Raw genomic sequence first — 13,781 nt, 5'->3', positions numbered from 1 at the left:
ACATAGAAAACCCATTCCCAAATGGTTCCTATTCCCAAACAGGTATAGGAGTTAGGGTTTACAACACATTACAGATAGGAGAATTGAAGGGAAAGAAGGGATAACAAGCACCAAGCAAGTCCAAAACCCAGTATAACAAACTACATTAGCTCTCAAGACTTCAAAATAATCGTCTGTTATTTCGGACCATCTGGGCTTTGGCCACACTGGACTCTGGGTGGAGGCCCCTCAGTCCTGGGCTTCAATCCCACCTTCCAGGCCCACTGTGATATCAACTCTGCTCCCTCAGCTTTGGGCAGCCCCATTCTCCTGGTCTACCTGAGTGGCAACCCCAACCCCTCAGTTCTGGCAGGCTCCATTCTCCTTCCCCTTGAACATGGAAGCCTCACTCCCTCAGTCTGAGTGAAGACCCCATTCTCTTGGTCTTTGGGCATGGCAGCACCGCCCCTCAGCTTTGAGGGGCGGCTCCATCCCCTTGGCACACCTGAACGGCAGACCCACACTCCAGAACTGAGTTGGTGGAGATCTGACTATTTGAAACCTAGGAGGATGTGGCTTTACACTTTGAAATCCAGGAGGCTGTGGCTAAAACATTTGAAATTCAGGAGGCCCATGGCTCCACTGTGTGATACAGGAGGCTGTGGCCCCACCCTTTGAAATGTAGGAGGCTGTGGCTCCACCATTTGAAACTAGGCCAGCCCTGCTTCCTGTGCTCCTTCCAACGGTTCCGCTGATCTCTGAGCTGCACCAGGGATGGTCCTTTTCGTTTCTTGGAGGACAACAGATGTAGCTCCTTTGGTCTGTTTCCTGTTTGTTGTATTCCACGGGGCAGACAGCTTTCTTTCCTTTTGTCCTGTCTCTGTCCCCTTCAGTCTAGGCTGATGGGTTTTCTGCTGTAATAGTTGGTTAGACCCATCAGCCACAAGCTTAATCTCTTCAACAAAAGATTGTGCACACACATCCTTGGTGAATGTTCTAGGACACATGTCCTTAGTTTGTACAACAGAATTTTCCAAATCTTTAAGTTCTGTTTTCATTTTGCATAGTTCATTTTTAAGGCCATCTCTTTCCTCTTGCATTTTACTATAAGCAGCAAGGAGAAACCACATGGCCCCTTTAAGACCTTGTGTAAAAATCTCCTTAGCCAAATATCCAAGCTCTTCACTTCCAAGTTCTACCTTCCACCAAACATTTGAACATAATTCAGACAAGCTCTTTACCACTGCATAAAAACATCTCCCTTCTTCCAATGTCTGATCACACGTTCATCATTTTCTTCTAAAGCCTCACTAGAAGCACATTTAATGTCCACATGTCTAGCAACATTCAATTGATGGCACCATATATATTCTCTAATATGACAGAGACTTTCTCTACAGCTCTCCTTGCTTCTTTCTGAGCCCTCGCCAGAATTGCCTTTGATATCCATAATTCTACCAACTGTCTCTTCAAGGCAATCTAGGCTTTTACTCCTAGGCACCTTAAAATTCTTCCAGCTTCTCCCCATTACCCAGTTCCAAAACCACTTCTACATTTTTGGTATTTGTTGCAGCAGCACCCCACTCTCAGGCACCAAACTCTGTCTTAGTTACCTAGAGTTGCTGTAACAGAAATACCACAAGTGGATGGCTTTAACACACAGAAATTTATTTTTGTGGAGGTTGAAAACAAAATGTGGAAACTGAGGAAAACATTTCTGCCAAACCCAGAGTACATGGCCAAAGCCTGAGTTCACAGGACAAAAGTTTAAGTAATCTGGCTTTTAGAGGAAATAATTAGCTTGTTTCTTTAGGTTTATGTATAACTAACATCCAGCATCTTTAGCCCCTACATTTCAGAATATTACTGCCTACCCACCTGGAAACCTGCATCATTCTTCTTAAAGAAACTGACACTTTCAAAGAAATGACTTCAAGATACATTTTGACAAATACCTGAAAGACTTACGGAAACTTCCCAGACTTCTCTTGTTCCTCAGATTATAAAATCTCAATACTACCCCATTTCTTTGCCAACATTCAAACTCATGCTGTGCATTGCCTCATTCACAAATTGTATGGTCGACTAATAAATCTCTAGCATTGTTTTAACCTTGCTTCTGCTCTTAGAATTTCTTCAACATTTCTTGTGTCAGAGAAATGGAATTGTTAGGGTGCTGAAGCCTCTGAAATTCCCCAGCCTCATCAGACACAAGCTTTGGTACCAGCTGAGCTGACTGGGCTGTTCATTTCCATGCTCTTGGGGAATCACTCAGGTAAGCCCCTCTTGGATTCCGAGCACTGCACTCTGCATAGTAACTCCCTGAGGTTTATTTTTCGATTTGTGTTTGGGTTGTCAACTTTGAAACTGCTGTCCTGATAGGTAGTTCAGATTTTAAGGGGGCTTTGGATGTGCCCTTGGACACAGCAGTTCACTGCACGATCAAGACCTATGGGCCCAGATCATGTTTGTTTTTGTCCTCCTGGCACACGCTAACCAAAAAAAATTCAGAGAATCAGCAGCCATTATGGGGATCTTTCTCCTTGGACAAGCTTGTTTTTCTGTGCACTAAATTAGAATCTCAGGGATCTAAAGTCAAACAAGCTCAATGGAATGCATATTTTAATTGGTACTTAGAAGCTTTTAAGAGACAACAAGAGTCTTAGTTGGCCTCTTTAAAAGATAACGATCTCTAAATTAACAATAATTTTTTTTTTTTTTTTTTTTAATAAGGAGTTAAAGGAGGCACACAAAGCTTTGGAGTGCTTTCTATCTCAGACTAGGTCAAATGCTTCCTCTTCAGCTTCTCCCTCTGTTGTTTCACCTGCTGTTTCTTCTATGGCTCCCCCTCCCCCACCTCCACCTTTATACCCTGATCTTCTCTGAATCCCGTAATCCTTCTGCTCCAGTTTCTAACCCAATAATTCCATTTAAACCCCAATATCAGATACCTTTCAAAATCAAACCACCAGGGGAAGCTAATAATCCTCCACAGGTTACTTTCTTTTCTTGGTCTAAAGCAGAACTTCCTGTGATTGTAAAAGTGTTTCCTAACCCCTGTGAAGATCCTCAGAAATTCAGAAAAGAAATTAAAATTCTGACTTAAACCTATGATCCTGGTTTATCTAATTTATAACAATTGATAAATATGTTAGTCACACCAGGAGAGGCTCAATTCTGGATGAAGGAGATTGATTGGAAAGCCCTAGAAAAATCTTTAACTATAAAAGTCACTGCATATGCCTGAATTGTTAGATGAGGCAAGAGCCAAAGCTAAGAAGCTTCTGGACACCATTCTGAAGGCATGTCCTTAAAAAATCAATTAGGCAAAAGTTCAAAGTTGTAAGCAAGAAAAAGATGAAAATGTTTATAATTATAAGGACCATTTGGCCAAAGTTTTTGCAGAACATTCAGGTCTGACACTTATTGAAGCAGGAGCTGGATTTGCTTTTAGTTTAATGTTTCTGAAAGGCCTGCACGCAGGACTGTCTACATCAGTCAAACACCATAGATTAGACTGGAAAACCGTACCATTACTGAGCTGACCAATTTAACTTTTAAACTGTCCCAGACCCTGTTGTTGTCAGGTGCCATAGAATCGATTCTGACTCATAGCAACCCTATGTACAATAGAGGGAAACACTGTCTGGTCCTGCACCATTCTCACAATCATTGCTATGTTTAAGCCCATTGTTGCAGCCACTGAGTCAATCCATCTCATTGAGGGGCTTCCTCTTTTTCATTGACCCTCGACTTTACCAAGCATGATGTCCTTCTCCAGGGGCTGGTCTCTCCTGATAACATGTCCAAAGTATGTAAGATGAAGTCATGGCATCCTCAATTCTAAGGAGCATTCTAACTGTACTTCCTCCAAGAAAGATTTGTTTGTTGTTCTGGCAATCCATGATATACTCAATATTCTTTGCCAATACCATAATTCAAAGGTATCAATTCTTCTTTGGTCTTCTTTACTCATTGTCCAGCTTTTGCATGCATATGAGGTGATTGAAAATACCATGGCTTGGGTCAAATGTATCTTAGTACTCAAACTGGCAACTTTACTTTTTAACAGTCTAAAGTCTTTTGCAGTAGATTTGCCCAATGCAATACATTGTTTGATTTCTTGATTGCCGCTTCCATGGGCATTGATTATGGATCCAAGTAGAATGAAATGCTCGACAACTTCAATATTTTCTCCGCTTATCATGATGTTGCTTATTAGTCCAATTGTGAGGATTTTTATTTTCTTTATGTTGAGATGTAATCCATACTGATGTCTTTGGTCTTCATCAGTAAATGCTTCAAGTCCTCTTCACTTTCAGCAAGCAAAAGTTGTGTCATCTGCACATCAGAGGTTGTTAATGAGTCTTCCTCCAGTCCTGATGCTGTGTTCTTCATCATATAGTCCTGCTTCTCGGATTAATTGTTCAGCAACAAAGAAAGCAGGATAAACAAAACAAGTTAATGGCATTACAATTACAGCAATTACAAACCCTGGCCAAGCCTCAGTCCAATCCAAAACAAACTAAACCTGACATTTTGCCACTACTGTAAAAAGAAACCTGAGGCAATTTAAAGGTTACAGCCCACTACTGAGGTTTTCTTACAGAAGGGATTGATAACCCCCTGTACCAGTTACATGGACTGAAACACTCCTGTGTTCCTTTTGCAAAAATCTAACAATTGAGGTTGGAGATTTGCTCAAGATTTGAGAGCAATAAACCAAATAGTGATATCTAGATTCCCTGTAGTCCATAAAAAAAAAAAATTAACTCCCATTTATTATTAGCTAACATACCTATTGAGGCTACTTACTTTAGAGTAATGGATTTATGGAGTACGTTTTTTAGCATCCCGGAACATCCAGATCATCAATATCTGTTTGCTTTCACTTGGAACAATCAACAATTTACTTGGATTGTCATGCCTCAAAGTTTCACAGAGTCCCCCAGCTATTCTTCTGAAGCTGTTCATGCAGACTCACAATATCTGCAATTCCCTAAGAAATCAGTCCTTATACAATATATTGATGATCTTTTACTTTGCTCTATAACTCAAGCTGATTATATTTCTGACAGTATTTATTTACTTACCCAGTTAGCTCATAAAGGACATAAAGCTTCTAAAGAAAAACTCCAGCTGACCTCTACTCAAGCTAAATATTTTGGTCACCTTTCTGCTGAAGGTGTCACATTAAACCCCAGCTGGAAAACAGCAATCCTTGACTTCTCACCTCCTAAAACCAAGAGGCAATTGAGATGACTTTTAGGGTTTTGTGGCTATTGTTGGACATGGATTACAAATTTTTAATCAATGGTTCAACCCTTATACAAAATATTAAAGGGAAACACGCCTGATCCCCTGATTCCAGATTCAGATGAGAATAAAGCTATTGACAATTTGAAATGTGCCCTGCACTCTGCTCTGGCTTTAGGATATCCCAATTATAATTTAGATTTCTCTCTGTTTATTCATGATAAAGAAGGGACTTCCCTTGGAGTGCTAATACAAAAACATAACGGTCAGCAAAGACCCATAGGGTATTATAGTTTGTAACTAAATCCAGTGGCTTGTGCCTATCCCCCTTGTTGGTGAGCTACGACAGCCACTGCAAAATTAATAGAAAATACTGCTGATACAGTAATGGGAAATAATCTTTACTTTTTTGTTTCCCCTGCAGTCGATGCTCTATTAAATTCTGGGGCAACCCAGCACACATCCACCAGTTGAATGGCTACATATGAAGCTATTCTACTTTCCTTTCCTCACATTCACATTCGGCATGTCAAAGCCTTAAATCCAGCCACCTTATTGCCTGTTACAAACTCATCTGAGCCGATGCACGACTGCTTAAGTCTTACTGAACATTTACTAACTCCCAGGACTGATTTACAAGAAACTCCTTTAGAAAATCCTGACATTGTTTCGTTTGTAGATGGGTCATATTTTAAACCTTTCCCAAATTTTTCCAAATTTCAGGCTAGCTATGCCATAGTCTCCTCTATTGAAGTAATAGAAATGGGACCCCCCCCTCACCAAGACCACCTCAGCCTAGCAAGCAGAGCTATACGCTCTGACCTGAGTGCATATATTAGGTAAAGTGTTCTTTCGGACAGTTGATATGTGTTTGAGGTTGTACACAATTTTGGACTGCTACAGAAACAGAAGGCATCTTTAACATAAGCTGGGACTGAAATTAAAAATAGCCAGCTCATTAAAAAACTATTGGATGCATTATTATTACCAAAAGGCCTGACCATTACTAAAATACAAGCCCAGCAAAAGGAGCTTACTTCTGTAGAAATTAAAGGAAGTCGTGTTGTAGATCGTAAGACAAAAAAAGGCAGCTACCCAAATTCGTGCAAATAAAATCATGTTGTCAGAAATAACTGAATCATAACTTAATGAAATTCTCTCAATTTTCTAAGGATGATTTAATAACAGAACAAGAAAATGCAGAACCTTGGGAAAAAATCTTTATGGGCCAAAAGAAGGATGCACAATAGACCCAACATCTGGGTTATGGGTTGGCCCAAATAAAAGAGTTTTCCTTCCCTCGTCTTTACACTATCCAATGCTTCATCTATTACATGAAGCTAGTCATTATGCTGGAAACCCTGGTGGCATAATGGCTAAGTGCTACGGCTGCTAACTGAAAGTTCAGCAGTTCGAATCCACCAGGCGCTCCTTGGAAACTCTATGGAGCAGTTCTACTCTACGCTATAGGGTCGCTATGAGTCGGAATCGACTTGACAGTAACGGGCTTGGTTTTACGGGTTTAGTCATTATGCCATAGATAAAATGACACAAATCATGCAAAACTATTGGTGGGGTAAATTTCAGTAAGCTGCTACAGATTTTTACAAGGCTTGCCCCACCTGTCCCTTGTTTAACCCTTGAAAACACTTAAATCCTCCCCCTAGGTATCTTCCACTGCCTTCAGGGCTTATGTCAATATGGCAAATGGATTTCATTCAATTGCCCCTTTCTCAAGGTTATCAGTTTGCTTTAATAATGATCTGTATGTTTTCTCACTGGGTAGAAGCTTTTCCCTGCAGAAAAGCAACTGCCACTTTCGTAGGAAAGAAGCTCTTTCCGTGTTGGGGTTTTCCTTCAGAATCACATAATGATCCAGGGATATATTTCACTGGGCAAATAATTCATGGATTATGCCAAGTCTTTCTGGTTCATCAGCGATTATATTGCCCTTACCATCTTCAATCTTCTGGGTTGCTAGAAAGAACAAACGGAATTATTAAGACTCAGGTAGCTAAACTTTGTAGTTCTTTTGAAGTGCCTTGGACTAAAGGCTTTCCTTTAGTTTTACTGAAACTAAGGTCAACTCCCTTTGGAAAACATGAGCTCACATCCTATGAAATTGTTACTGGAAGACCCATGAGTTTACGTCACGTTAAATTTATAGATCCAAATACAGCTCGATTAGATCTTAAATATTGTAAATCATTCATGCACTACTCTCAGGTTTATTCTTCACAAGTGGAGGCAACCTTCTAGACAAAAGTCTGCTTTAAGCTCCTAGGACCCTAAGGACCTGCTGCCTGGAGAATATAGCTATTAAAAAAGACATTAATCCAAAAACAGCTGAGAATCTCCCTGGAAGAGACCCTTTCATGTCCTACTTACTAATCCTTTTGCAACCAAGCTAGAAGGATAAAACCTTGGATAAATTTAACCCAATTAAAGAGAGCCTCACCATCCTCTTGGGGAAGCAGCCCAGCTGGGGATTTAAAACTGACGATTCGAATGAAAAATGACTAAAATGTATCCTTTCTATATGCCTATTCTCCTAATTCTACCATTAAAATTCTACCATTAGGTGTCTTCATTTCCATTCGTTCTACAAACGGCTTTTTAACCTGGGCTGATACTTATGCTTGTCATTTTAAACCTGGCTATTTCTAGCCAGCCAGGATTTCCTTGGTGGGTGTCCTCCCTGCAAGGGGCAGACTGGACAGCTCTTGATTGATTAATTCAGGAATTTAGGAGAGAACAAGAGTCCCATTCGGTTCGCCCATCGACCCCGCCGCAGGTCCCAGCAGCCCAGGCTGCAGGCGGAGCGGCAGCGGCCAGGCAGCCCAGCTTTGAGAAGGTTCTCTATGTGCCCCGGCCCGCAGACACCCGGCACGCGCCCTCCCCGTCGCCGGGATGCCCAGGAGGGAGATCAGCTCCGCCAAAGGGGCGGTGAAGGAGGAGCCCAAAAGGAGATCGGAGAGGTTTTTAGCTAAACCTGCTCCTGCAGAAGTTGAAACGAAGCCAAAAAAAGGCAGCAGGAAAAGATCAATCTTCAGATAAAACAGTGCAACCAAAAGGGCAAAGGCGAGCAAAGTGAAAACAGACTGAAGTGGTTAGCCAAGAATCTAAAGAAGATTTACCTGCGGAAAATGGACAAGCCCAAAACCAGGAGAGCCCAGCCTTTGATGAAGCAGGAGTGAAAGAAGCCAAGTCTGACTCATGTTTGTCTACCATGCTATATCAGTGGTCCTGTATCTCCCTTCTTGTACAATCCAGAGGAATGTTTTTATCAACTATTTTGTAAATGCAAGTTTTTAGGAGCTCTAGAAACGTTTTTAAGAAGGAAACCCCCTTCATCCCATTTTTTAAAGTGTAAATCCTTTTTTTTTTTTTAAAGAGGTGAAATCATTTGCTAGTTGTTTTTTGGTACAACCAGAAAATAGTGGGATATTGAATTGCAGAAAACTTTGATGGTATTGGGTGTTATCTTAGTTACCTAGAGCTGCTACAACAGAAATACCATAAGTGGATGGCTTTAACAAACAGGTTTATTCTCTCACAGTCTAGTAGGCTAGAAGTCCAAATTCAGGGCATCAGCTCCAGGAAAAGGCTTTCTCTGTCAGCTCTGGAGGAAGGTCCTTGTCGCCAGTTTTCTCCTGGACTAGGAGCTTCTCAGCACAGGGACCCTGGGTCCAAAGGACATGCTATGCTCCCAGTGCTTCTTTCTTGGTGGTATGACGTCCCCCCATCTTTCTGCTAGCTTCTCTCTTTTACATCTCAAAAGAGATTGGCTTAAATTGTAGATAAATCTTGTAGGTTAAGTCTACAAACTGTCGCTAATCCCATCTCATTAACATCAAAGAGGTAGGATTTACAACACATTGGAAAATCACTTCAGATGACAAAATGGTGGACAATCACACAATACTGGGAATCAAGACCTAGCCAAGTTCACAGATATTTTTGGGGACACAATTCAATCAGGTGTAACATAACATTCTATAAGTGGTGGGGGGGCAGTTTTTATATCCCACCATACGAAGCATACTTAATGGACATTTGGAGTCGAGGCCATGCATTTGTATGTCTTGAACATGCTGTTTTTTGGTAGAATTGTTTCTTAAAGAAAACCACTGCCTCAGCATGGCTCTCCCTGTCAGAACTGTATGCATTCTGTAGCATCTTTGGTTGCGGTGGTTTAGCTTTCCTAATAATTTTGTTATGGGCTATGAAGGGTTGAAAATTTGAGTGTGCAGTGTGTGTGATATTAAATTGGAATTAGTAGAACTTATGATGTAATGGTTTATCAACAATTGAGGATATTGATATTTGATATCCTCTTAAGGAAAATTTCCATCCAAATTTAAAGTTGGAAAGTCACTGAAATTTAGAAAAGAATTATAACCACCTGTTTTTTTAGATTTTTGGTATGTGAATTAAGCATTGTGTACAAATTATTCATAATGTCTCTGTAGTGATGTGTAAAATAACCAATAAAATACCAATTATGAAAGAGAAAAAAAGGACAAGTTACCCTAAGTGACCCAACCATAACAAAATTTTCTATTGCTCAATGGCCTATACCCCATTTGCCACTGAAAACAGGACACAATTTGACCTTTTCTCTAAGTAGCATTGAGGCTTTAGCCTTTAAGATTGCTCAAGAGGGATGTAGTGTATTCCCTCAAGAAGCATTAAACATGACCTCCCATTAGTGGCCCCAACCCACAAGTATGAAATGGTTTTATTTGCCTGACACCTCAAGCGGGAAAGTTAATTCTAACAGCTTCTCTCTGCTAGGAGCAAGCCAACCATAGCAAGCAGCATGATCCAAAGGCTACCAGAGACATGCGATGGCTTCAAAGCTCTGATTATATAGCCATTATTTCTCTTCAAGCTACTGACTGATTTGCCACTGATTGGTTGTGATGCCAAGGCATTTCTTGGTTAGCCCCAAATGGTACATACTGGTTATGTGGTTCTAACCTTTGGCCTTGGGTTCCACCTGAATCGATTGGCAAATGTTCTATAGGACTGAGCTGGACCCAAGGTAGAGTATTAACTGATTTGCCTCTTCTACCTAATATCCCCTCTTAAAAGCTCGATGGTCCAGATCTGATTTCATTGGTGTCTTAGTTATCTAGTGCTGCTATAACAGAAATACCACAAATGGATGGCTTAAACAGATATTTATTTTCTCACAGTTTAGGAAGCTAGAAGTCTAAATTTAGGGCACCAGCTCTAGGGGAAGGCTTTCTTTCTCTGTCAGCTCTGGGGGAAAGTCCTTGTCTCTTTTGAGCTTCTGCTCCTGGATGATTTTCATGTGGCTTGACATTTCTCTTCCCCATCTCTGCTTCTCACTTGTTTGTTTAATCTCTTTTATTTAAAAAGAGATTGACTGAAGACACACCCTACACTAATCCTGCCTCATTAACATAACAAAGACAACCCGTTCCCAAATGAGATTATAACCACAGGCATACCAAAACCAAAACCCACTGCTGTCCAGTTGATTCTGACTCATGGTGACACTCTTAGGGTTTCCAAGGCTGTAAATCCCTATGGAAGCAGGTTGCCACATCTTTCTCCTTCGGAGCCACTGGTGGTTTCGAACATTCAAATCCTTGATCGCTTTAACCACTGCCCCACCAGGGCTCTAAACACAGGCAAAGAGGATAAGACTTACGACAAATTTGGGGGGGGGACACAATTCAATCCATAGCATTTCACCCACTGGCCCCCCAAAATTCATGTACTTCCCACATGCAAAACACATTCACCCCATCACATCATCCTAAAAGTCTTAAATCAACTCCAAGTCCAAAGTCTCATCTTCTGAATCATCCAAATCAAATACGGGTGTGACTTTAGGTGTGTTCCATCCTGGGACAAAATTCTTCTTCATATATGAACCTGTGAAATGTAGAATACAAATTATCTGCTTCCAAAGTACAATGGTGGAACAGACACAAGGTAGACATTTCCATTACAGGTGGGAGAAATTGGAGGGAAAAGAAGGAATAAAGGGGCACCAAGCAAGTCTAAAGCCCAGTATAACAAATTACATTAGCTCTCAAGGTTTGAAAATAATCCTCTGTTCTTTGGAACCATCTCCGCAATGGCCCTGCCCTCCAGGCTGTGAGCGTTGGCCGCAGCTTTTGGATTCTGGATGGAAGCCCCTCGGCCTTGGGCTTCAGCTCCACCTTCCAGGCCCACTGAGATGGCAATTCTGCTCCCTCAGCTTTGCGCGACCCCATTCTTCTAGTCCATCTTAGTGGGCCACGCAAGCCTTGTTCTTCTCTCTCTTGGACATGGCAGCCCTGCCCCCTCAGCTTTTGGCAGCAGGTCCATTCCCCTGGCAGTCTTGAACTGTAGCCGCACACTCCAAAACCAAGTTGGTGAAGATCTAACTCTTTTAAACCTATGAGGCTGAGACCCCACCCTTTGACACTGATGTAGCCCTGCTTCCTGTTCTCCTTCCAACAGTTCTGCTGATCTCTGAGCTGCTCCAGGAATGGTCCTTTTCTTTTCCTGGAGGACAACAGATGTAGCTCCTTTGGTCTGTTTTTTCCCCGTAGAATTCCAAGAGGCAGACAATGTTTGCTCCTTTCCCAATGTTTTTTCTCAGTCCCCTTCAGTCTAAGCTGATGGGTTTTCTCCTGTGCTCATTGGTTAGATCCATCAGTCACAGGCTTAATCTATTTAAAAAAGACTACCCAAGTCCTTGGTGTACAATCTTGGACGTGTGTCCTTCTTTTGTATAACAGAATTTTCCAAATCTTTAAGTTTTGTTTTCACTTTGCATAGTTCGTTTTTAAGCCTATCTGTTTCCTCTCACATTTTACTATAAGCAACAAGGAGAAACCACGTGGCCTCCCTAAGATCTTGCTCAGAAACCTCCTCAGCTAAATATACAAGTTCATCACTTACAAGCTCTACCTTCCACCAAACATCTGAACATAATTCAGACAAGTTCTTTGCCATTGCATAAAAAGCATCTCCCTTCTTCCATTGTCCAGTCACAGGTTCATCATTTTCTTTTAAAGCCTCACTAGAAGCACATTCAATGTCCAAATGTCTAGCAACGTTCTGCTGCTGGTGCTATATGTATTCTCTAAAATGATAGGGACTTTCTTTATAGCTATTCTCACTTCCTTCTAAGCCCTCGCCAGAATTGTCTTTAACTTTGGTGTCCATAGTTCTACCAACAGTCTTTTCAAGGAAATCCAGGATTTTACTATTAAAACCGAAGGAAAAAACAAAACAAAACCTGTTTCCTTCGAGTTGATTCCAACTCATAGCGATCCTATAGGACAGAGTAGAACTAATTGCCCCATAAGATCTCCAAGGAGCTCTCTGTTGGCTCTGGAGGAAGGTCCTCGTCTTTTTTGAGCATCTGCTTCTGGACAATCTTCATGTGGCTTGATACCTCTCTTCCCCCATCTCTGCTTCTCGCTTGTTTGTTTAATCTCTTTTATATCTCAAAAGAGATCAATTTAAGATACATTCTACACTAATCCCGTTTCATTAACATAACAAAGGCAACCCATTCCCAAATGGGATTACAACCACAGGAGTAGAGGTTAAGAATTACAGCACATGTTTTGGGGGGACACAATTCAATCCATAACAATTGGTATGATCATTTGGCTGCTATTTTTGCACCCCAATTAGGTTTAGAAGATGTTATGAAGCATGCTGAAAAAAAGTTCTGGCAAAATATATTCAGATTACCTCAAATGATTCGGCCAATGGACTCCAAGAAAGGAACACTGAAATATGAGAGAGGGGGTTCTCCAAAACTGAATGGCTCCCGACATCCTCACTGCTGCTCAAAGAGGCACTGTTGCCATTATTAAAACCGATCGTTGTGTTATATTCCTGATAATAGTGCTAGCATACCTCATTACGTTTCCTGTATGCAATACGTGGTGTCCAAATTCCAGTGATCCGGTTCCCTCTTTAGCTGAGATTTTAAGTAACTGATTCGGTTCCCGGGGTGGGTGGTGGAAAACGGTATTAATTTACCCTGGCTTGAACAAAAAAAAAAAAAAATTTTTTTTTGGTTCCTATTCATCTTTGTATCTATCTTTATAATCATAAAATGTTGTTTCGTGCTAAGCAACTATGGTACTTCTATGAAATATTGTATACCCAAACCTACTGGCTCTGTAGATATTCATAGCTCGTGCTTTTCAACAAGAAAATAATGGGTAACTTTTTGCGTTTTGATGGGCAGGTCTTGGTTAATGTCCTTCGACTGGCAGAGGAATTCCTCAAGTTTGGCCTAAAACCCTCACTAATAAAACCTCAAAACAACTCACCCTGAAGATGAGACCTAATAGCATGGCAAGGTGAAGAAGATATAAAGTCACATTGAAATAAGGTAAACGACGGAGTATTCAAAAAAAAAACCCAGGGCCATCGAGTCGATTCCGACTCATAGCGACCCTATACCCCAGTGCCATCGAGTCGATTCCGACTCATAGAGACCCTATCCCCCCCCCAAAAACCCTGACCCTATAGGACAAGTTAAAAAAAAATCCTTG

At 41.2% G+C, this 13,781-nt stretch overlaps 1 protein-coding gene and 1 pseudogene across 2 annotated transcripts in view; both read left to right on the top strand.

Moving 5' to 3' along the window:
* BCL7C (BAF chromatin remodeling complex subunit BCL7C) overlaps positions 1-13,781 on the top strand; it is a 99,466-nt gene that overhangs the window by 58,175 nt on the left and 27,510 nt on the right. Inside the window, exon 8 of one of the 2 annotated variants that reach the window (XR_010323520.1) lies at positions 13,472-13,618. The exons of the other annotated variant lie outside the window; for it this stretch is intronic. The gene's annotated coding sequence lies outside the window, so the exon portion shown is untranslated. The remainder of the gene's footprint in view (positions 1-13,471; positions 13,619-13,781) is intronic. 2 annotated transcript variants of the gene reach the window in all.
* On the top strand, positions 8,118-10,072 carry LOC135232902 (non-histone chromosomal protein HMG-14-like; annotated as a pseudogene).

Source organism: Loxodonta africana, chromosome 12 (genome assembly GCF_030014295.1).
Source record: "Loxodonta africana isolate mLoxAfr1 chromosome 12, mLoxAfr1.hap2, whole genome shotgun sequence".
NCBI lineage: Eukaryota > Metazoa > Chordata > Mammalia > Proboscidea > Elephantidae > Loxodonta > Loxodonta africana.
Note: the sequence above shows the minus strand (reverse complement) of the source record. Positions and strands in the feature narration are given on the sequence as shown.